Consider the following 9,588-nt stretch of genomic DNA (forward strand, 5'->3'; position numbering starts at 1 on the left):
TCCAGTGAATGAGCGTATTCCACCACTTGAAACAATGTATGTCCAGTGAATGAGCGTATTCCACCGCCTGAAACAATGTATGTCCAGTGTGTGAGCGTATTCCACCACTTGAAACAATGTATGTCCAGTGAATGAGCGTATTCCACCACTTGAAACAATGTATGTCCAGTGAATGAGCGTATTCCACCACTTGAAACAATGTATGTCCAGTGTGTGAGCGTATTCCACCACTTGAAACAATGTATGTCCAGTGAATGAGCGTATTCCACCACTTGAAACAATGTATGTCCAGTGAATGAGCGTATTCCACCACCTGAAACAATGTATGTCCAGTGTGTGAGCGTATTCCACCACTTGAAACAATGTATGTCCAGTGAATGAGCGTATTCCACCACTTGAAACAATGTATGTCCAGTGTGTGAGCGTATTCCACCACTTGAAACAATGTATGTCCAGTGAATGAGCGTATTCCACCACTTGAAACAATGTATGTCCAGTGAATGAGCGTATTCCACCACTTGAAACAATGTATGTCCAGTGAATGAGCGTATTCCACCACTTGAAACAATGTATGTCCAGTGTGTGAGCGTATTCCACCACTTGAAACAATGTATGTCCAGTGAATGAGCGTATTCCACCACTTGAAACAATGTATGTCCAGTGAATGAGCGTATTCCACCACTTGAAACAATGTATGTCCAGTGAATGAGCGTATTCCACCACTTGAAACAATGTATGTCCAGTGAATGAGCGCATTCCACCACTTGAAACAATGTATGTCCAGTGAATGAGCGTATTCCACCACTTGAAACAATGTATGTCCAGTGTGTGAGCGTATTCCACCACTTGAAACAATGTATGTCCAGTGAATGAGCGTATTCCACCACTTGAAACAATGTATGTCCAGTGAATGAGCGTATTCCACCACTTGAAACAATGTGAAATGATTGCCATGATGTTGTTGGCATTGCCGTGGCCCCTAGACAGATAATAGTTACACCTCAGCTAGATTTGGATATTTATGCGATAAATGTTACTATTTATCATTCTCGTTATGTAATGTGTCTTTTATTTCCTCAAGAAACAAACTCTTGATATATGAATTTGAATGCACACGTTTAAGAAACCCAGTACTAGTAAAAAAACTATTTATGTGGCAATGTACATTCCCTTAAAACGTCTATGATTTGAATGTACCATATGATCCACTCTTCATTTAGTTAAACATCAACACATATTTTTGAGTAAAAACGTTAATTACATACTGGGTGGATGCAAGCTGGTTGATAAGGGACACTGATCTTAGTACACGCCCCACCAGGTATAAGAGAACAGCACTGGACCCGATTAATTTATTAAATTTTGGGCGTAGTTGCTTGTACCGCATAAATGGGACAACGTTGTAAAGACATTAAATACTTTTGGGATAACGTCGTTGTGTGCTCGTCTTCACTACGACGTACACATCCCCTAAAATATTCATGATCATCAACTTTTTGTGCTTAAGGTGATGGTACAATTTTATGATAAGAAATGGTTTATAAAGAATGTGATGATCTGAAAGGTAGTAGATGGGGCTGTTTAAATAAAATCAGAAAGTCAAACGACAGACAATCGCGACATGCATGTAATACCGCTAGAAATATGTACAAAGCTGTTTATAGACAAAAAAACGACACAATTATCTACAAAAACAGAGACAAACCTTAGAAATTAGTTTTAGAGATTAAAAGGACTTCTTTTCCCTTTGAAGAAATCTGAATGGTAAACCACACCATTGTGACAGTATTAGCATAACTGAATGGCTGAATGGCTGAATGGCCTACTAACACACAGGCTAGAACCAAGACAGCCACACCCCTAATGTAACACCTCCTCCTACAGATGACTTTACATGTGAGATATTAGATTCTCCTGAAAGCCATGAAGAGGTAACCGAATGTACAGGCAGCCTCAAACCCCTGAACTAACTAAGATATTTACAACATACCTTGTTTTACTTTTTAACCAGACTTTAAACACATGGGTTTTTTTGGACCTTGGACTGTAGGGATCGCTGTACCTGTCCATAAGCAAGGTGATAGAAATAATGCTAACAATTCCAGGGGCATAACGTTGCTAAGCATATTCGGTAAGACATTCACCTGCTTTATAAACAAGAGACTATATTTCTGGGCCGAGAGTATGAATAAGGTAAACGAAGCCCAAGCAGGATTCCAGGAGGCTACACAACAGTTAACTATATCTTCATTCTACAATCCCTTATACAAAGATTTGTAAATATGAAAGGCTGTAAATTCTATGCCCTTTTCATTGATTTCTCTAAATCTTTTGACGCGGTAGATAGGAACAAACTTTGGACACTCCTGCAATCTCCTGAAATTACCCCCAAATTTAACACCCTCCTTAAAAGCATGTACGATAAATTAAAAGCCTGTGTAAAAAATAACAGTGAACCTGCATCTATGTTAATTATATGAGTTAGAAAAGGATGTATTCTGAGCCCTTTTCTCTCGTCTTTCTTTATTAATGAATTAGCCAGAAAAATTCATGAAAAATGGAGATATAGAATACAAATACGCCCCGACTCTAATGAGCTTTTCTTACAACTTTTTTCACATGATGTTACATGAAGTTTTCCACCGCAATAAACTGATTCAAGCGGAAAATTTGGAAACTTGAAAAACATTTTGAAGATAAAATTGAGTGTAAATATGGACAAAACTAAAGTGATTGCTTTTAAAAATTGAGGTAAATTAGCGAAATATGAAAGTGGTTTATGACTGACATAGGTTAGAAACTACATCTTTCTATAAATGTTTAGGTGTGTATTTTACGGATCACCTCACTTTGAACTTACATACCAAGGAGGCGTGAAACCAGGCTAAGAAAATTCCGGAATTGTCAAGAACCTTTTTGTACTTCCAAACATACCGTATGTTGTCTTTTTGTAATATATGTGATGCAAAAATACGCCCATTACTACTTTATAGGTCAGAAGTATGGGGATTTAAAAAGTACACCTATTTGCGTAAAAAATACCTTGGAATTAAAACAAATACTCCGAGTGTTATGGTGTATGGGGGAACGGGGCGTTATATGCTTATATTAAAGTAATTAAATATTGGAAAAGACTTATCCGTAAACTATAGATGCCTTAAACTATAGAAATGCTGTCATGTCTTAAATATATAATGTAATATCCACGATTGCTTATATGATTGTTTATATTTGATCATTGCATATTGTACTTGCGCTACAGGCCTGTGGCCCCTTCAGCACTGAAATAAACGGCATCGTACTCCCCGTACTTCATTTTTGACTTCCGATGCTCGTACCGCTCTGATCGCTTAGACCTTCTGCTTTTGTAGCAGAGTGAGTGAATGTGTGAGTGAGTGAGTTTAGTTTTAAGCTGCTTGTATCAATACTCCAACAAGATCACGACAGGGGACACCAGAAATGGGCTTCACACACTATACCCATACCGGGAATTGAACCCGTGTCTTCTGCGTGATGAGCAAACGCTTTAACCACTAGGCTTCCCCGTAACCCCGTTTTGATACTGACGCTCTATCCAACAGACCAGGTAGCGTAACGTTTACAAAAATTATGTGATAATTTCCACAATGGGAAAATGTCGTGTAAAACAAACCATTCTTGTTGTGGTGATACAGTGATCGGCAGGGTAAAGTTCTTTGATCTGAGCAATTAGAGAACAATTTTAAGATGAATCTTTAAGAAAAATGACATACGACCGTTATGATTCGGAGACACCGTCGTTATTTCTAGTCTCCCTCAATTACCAGGATTCAATGATTTTTCGCCGTCGCCCCATTCGTATTATACGACATTCGACACTCTGTTTATTTCTCCAGAGCCACCTACTCGTCGCTGTATGCTTGGTTTCATGGTTCACGGCATAGATGACAAACGGTAAGAACTGACTGACAGTCCTGTTTTAAGTTACGACGATGAGTACCAGCTTATTGATCTTGCATTTACAAGAAGATATGAGAGCTATCGTATTTCACTGTGTAAATGCCAATTAATTATTCGAGATGAGACTGTGGCTTCTGTGACGTGATAATTTTCCTTCACCAATTTCATTATGCAATCATTTGGCAAACCGCCGTCGGTGGCTTTTTTCTGAATGCGGCGTAAATAAAAAAACAACAAAACAAAGCAAAACAAACGGTTAGGTGACTGAGAGAATTTCCACAGTTCAATCAAACTATCTTCCTTGTCTTTATTACGACTATATAATAAACTCATGTAACTCTCATTTCTGAACGCAATCCATCATCAAAAGCAGCAGATTCCATTTCATATTAATCAAGTCTGCCCCATGTGTTTTTAGATGAGCGTGTCCTGCCTGCTGGGAGCGAACACCAGCCGCGAAGCGTCCTCTTTTTCTGCTCAACACCACGTGATCATAAAGTGAAGCAAGTTGAAATCTGGAGGTTCTCGTGAACAGATTCCGTTTCCAAGGTCGTGTTAAAATAAGATACTGACATGATGTTACCGCGAGCTACTCACTACATCCTACGAATAATTCATCAAGCTGGTAAGCTTTTGACAGTTGGAGCATTCCCGATATCCATGGCAACGAAGTATCTGACACAGTTTTTTCTTGCATAATGTATATCCAAAAACAAGCAGGCAGCTGGAGACTGAAGGATGCATCAAGCATCTGTATATACATCCAGTGGATATTCATGTTTGTGTTGTGAAACTGCATCTATGCACTGTGCCATACATATATGCATAGAGTGTTATTCACACTGATAGTCATGCTCATTAATACACGACCACGAACACACTGCGAAATTCGTACCTATTTTTTTGCGTTTCTGTTTAATATCAATATTGCAAGAGCTTTGGAACTGCATATTTAGTTCTTTCACATTGAAGACCTTGCGTTCGTCCTCAGCAGTTGCTCCCTATGACAATCTTTTGGTACTGCTCAGAATCCCACTTTTTAACGCGTTCATGCTTTTTTCGTATTGCGATGAAGGTAGATTAGATTTCAAGGTGCATATTCGTTTCTGTTATTGTGAAATGATCGTCAGGTCGAACTGGTAATCTGGTGAAGTACTCCTAATGCGATTGATATGTCTGTTGAAGTGTTTTGCCAGGTGATATTGTCATCCTGTAAAGGTTGAGCGGGAAATAGGTCCTCTCGGGAGATTACCATTGTTGTCGATAATTGTGTTACTAGTAGACAAGACACAATATTTGATAAGCGAGTGAAGGATTGCAAGATGGTGGTTATCATTCCATGGATATTCCCAAGTATGAGAGTATATTCCCAGCTTGCAGTAGTGTTCATGTGTCTGGTACCATTGTCTATTGTTTTTCATCTTCGAAACCAAAGGCATATAGTAGTACATTTACCTATAGACTAACGGTTAGTCTCTCAATTTATACTACCCCAAAAAAGAAACGCATAGGCGATTTGTATTTTAAAATTTTTTTAAATACATATTTTGTTCAAACAATCGTCAAAATATGTAACAAAATTGTTGATAACATGATTTTATTCAACTGAACAAGTAAGAATATCGATTTTACCTGAAAATATTGATTTTGATGAGATATCTTACAAGGATTAGAAAGGCATCGTCACAACGCAACAGAAATCATCTTCCAGGTGAAATTGTGCGGCAAAGAGCATTCACTGTGTCACCAAAAAGTCCAGATTTTGGCATTCGTTTTGAAGGAGTTTCAAGGTCAAATCACAACCTCACGTCTTGAGTCTGTGACACGTAATATCGCCATTGAAAGAATGCATGCTGGAGATTACCAGTCTTTTGTTGCCAGGCGTCTGAGTGTTAGTCTGAGCAAGATATCATGACTTGCAGCTCGTTGCAACCAAACACGTATAACAATTGACCGTCCCTGTACAGGCAGACCTCGAGTTACCACTGCATCCCAATGGTTTGGGGACTAACTCACATAGTACTGAGACATATTCTTGATATTTGGAGAAACGACTGTCACAGTAGTCAAAACGGGCCTCCGCAGATCATGTAATTGCTAAATCATGAGAATCATGAGAATGTTGTATATTAAATATGAGAAATATATGAGAATGTTATGTATGAAATATGTGATATATATGAGAATGTTGTGTATGAAATATGAGATATATATGAGAATGTTGTGTATGAAATATGAGATATATATGAGATTGTTGTATATGAAATATGAGATATATATGAGAAAGTTGTACATGAAATATGAGATATATATGAGAATGTTGTGTATGAAATATGAGATATATATGAGAATGTTGTGTATAAAATATGAGATATATATGAGAATGTTGTGTATGAAATATGAGATATGTATGAGAATGTTGTATATTAAATATGAGATATATATGAGAATGTTGTATATTAAATATGAGATGTATATGAGAATGTTGAATAGATTTTTGCTATAATCTTTATGTTGTCCATCGACGTTATGCCCTTACCTCATGGCCATTGGTTTCCACAGATTCATGTTCAAGAACAATAGCATAATCATCGTAATTGTTCATTGTGTTACTTTAAGAATCTAGATATACAGTACATTAATATTCCACGTAGTTTCCGGTAATGGATTCCATCAATATCTATCTATTCACAATTACCTTGTTACTTATCCAGTCCAGAATTATACACAATGTATGATCCAGACACCTATTAAACCAAGGTTAATGAACACACGCCATGTCTGTAACCAATTAGCAAAGCTAGACCTATGTGTACACGCAGACTGTCAATCAGATCTAATTACTGGTCCACCTCGGTGAGCTCAACGACAAGCAAATGCCATTATCAAGTATACAGAGGCCAGCAGTAAAGTGGAGCAGCGAAACTACAGCTGTAGCTGTAGCTGAAACTGTAGTGTCATCATGGTGCATACAGGATACATGCAGTTTGAAAACAGGATGCATGAGCTTGCATGCATAATGCATCCATCTTACGTCATGTACACGATGTATGCTTCATAATTATGTAAATGATACCTGTAAAAACCTAGTGCCTTCATGGTTTATTCTTACATGATTAATGAACAGTGCAACATTTGTCTATATTCATCCGCTTTGGTTGGTTAGTAATATGTACTGTAACATATATTGATGTAGGATGGAGCATACATGAATGCATAAATTGTAACTACATGCAAATAACCATATTCAAACATAACAACTTAACACACACACACACACACACACACACATATATATATATAAATATATCGTTAGATCAGACTGGATTGCGACTGTATAGGTGATTCCATATAATTAGAAGTTCTACCAGTAGAGACATAGCAATCCCTACCAGTAGGTTCGGAGATTCTACCAGATTGCAAACACATCATCCATCCAAGATGATGATCACACACGCACGCACCCACGCACCCACGCACGCACACATACGCATGAAAAGTGAGCACGACAATTCGTTGTGCTAAGTAGCGTTCTTCAAGCATGCTAGAAACGTAGGCTGAAAAGGCCATAAGTAATGACATCCTGGCAGTCATCACACACACAACCTTGCCAATACATTGTAAGCCAGTAAACCTGACCGTATGTTTCTTGTTAAGCCTGATTAATCACGGGTACTATATTATTCATGTTACTCCTTCCATAAACCAGTCTTTCCATATCCACAGCCCCACTACATCAAAGCAATAACAACTCTCCTGAGAAGGAGACGTAGCTAGCAGATCATGATACAATCTACTATTGTCACCACTTACTTGCTGGTTACTCATTGATAACACTCCGCATGTGGTATGCTCCAGAGGAGGTGCTAAGTACAGTTGGCGCTGCATACACACCACATCTCCTTGTAATATCTGCCGTGAAGCCTAATTTGTTAGACTGCATTTTCCATCATTACTGATTATTCGCTAAATGTAGGATCTCTATGTTTTATGCATTAATTGTAAAGAAGATCCGATACACAATAATTCCTTATCGAGAAATGACAGTTCAAAATCCTTTCTATTTAGCTGGGTGAGTGTCTTATCACGATCACAGTACTAATGTGCATAGGCTCCAATACAAATACTAGTATAAGGGGCGCGATGTTCATTAGATTCTGTTAGGTTAATATTGTATTTGTTTTTATCGAGGCAAGGCCGCTTGCCAGCATGGCGATACCATAGTTTTATTGTTGTCAATACATGACATTTACCAAATGTAATTTATACAGAAATATATGCAATGATTAAGATCATTGTGATAGTCCGATGACTGATGGTACAAAGATGAAGGTTGTCGACGATTACACCAATAAATGCCCCGGTGTATGCCGCAAGTCTGTTGCTGCAATGTTAACTCGTGCATGTTAACGTTCAGGATACAGTAACAGGCATTGTGTTTCCCAAAGATCGATGTCGGATAAGATCCAGTTGTAATCCAACGAGATTGCTTCAAAGTTTATTAGAGCGTTTAACGGTGATGACGGCTCACATTTCATGTTTGGTATATTCGATCACCGTGCTGAGCATGATGGTATTATGATGTATTTTGATCGAGAATCCCATTGAGCAGTTCACAGAATGAGATTCAGCTATGTGGTGGCGGTCTGTAAACAATCGAGTCTGGACCAGAAAATCCAGTGATCAACAGCTTTGGGCATCGATCTGCGCAATCGGGAACCGATGACACGTGTCAACCAAGTCAGCGAGTCTGACCACCCGATCCCGCTAGTAGCATCTTAGGACAAGCATAGCCGCCTTTGAGGAAAGCATCCGCCTTCTCGGGTCAGTTCACTGACGAAGCACACTGACTATGTCAGTGATCGGAACTGCATCGAAGTCTATTTAGGTGCATATCCCATATACTATCGTTCCACATGACATAATCGTATATTACCATCATTTAGGTAGACTTGTGGTTAAAGTGTTTACTCTTCACGCCGAAAACCCAGGTTCGATTCCTCACATGGGTACAATGTGTGAAGCCCAGTTCTGAACGTTGATGTAAAACCTGACTACGTTTTAAGAATGTTCGATAGTCCCTGCAGCTATACCTGTAGCAGGTGTTCGAGGCGGCCTGATACATATTTGTTTATATGCACATGGGAAGTTGACATCGATACTTTTCTGACATTTAACACGCCTTGAAATAGATGCATTTTATGTCTGTCTCGTTGCCATGGATTCTTTGCCAGTTATATTAGCTAATCAATATATCGACAAACTGATTTGCAAAACAAAATACAGAATCTGAACACCACCGAAACAACCGTGCTCACTTTTCGGTCACAGCAAAATACTAGATGATCGAACTCAGTTCACAATTATAGGGTGGATACTGGGGTGTGGTGGGTGTGACTTGTGAGTGTGTGGTGGGGGTGGGTATTTTGGTGGTGGTGGGTTATAGTTGTGGACTTTCAAATTTTGATAGTGAAACATTTGGTTAGTGTGTAGGTAGATATTGTACAGGGTTTCGCCATAATGTTTGAGTTGGATCAATAAGGATAACAAATTAAAGATGGTTTGGTTAGGATCATTTTGAATATCGTAAATTTATTACCTCAAACATGACCGACTAGTGCGCCCGACATTTGTTAGGTTGATTTCTCA

Source organism: Haliotis asinina, chromosome 5 (assembly GCF_037392515.1).
Source record: "Haliotis asinina isolate JCU_RB_2024 chromosome 5, JCU_Hal_asi_v2, whole genome shotgun sequence".
Lineage (NCBI taxonomy): Eukaryota > Metazoa > Mollusca > Gastropoda > Lepetellida > Haliotidae > Haliotis > Haliotis asinina.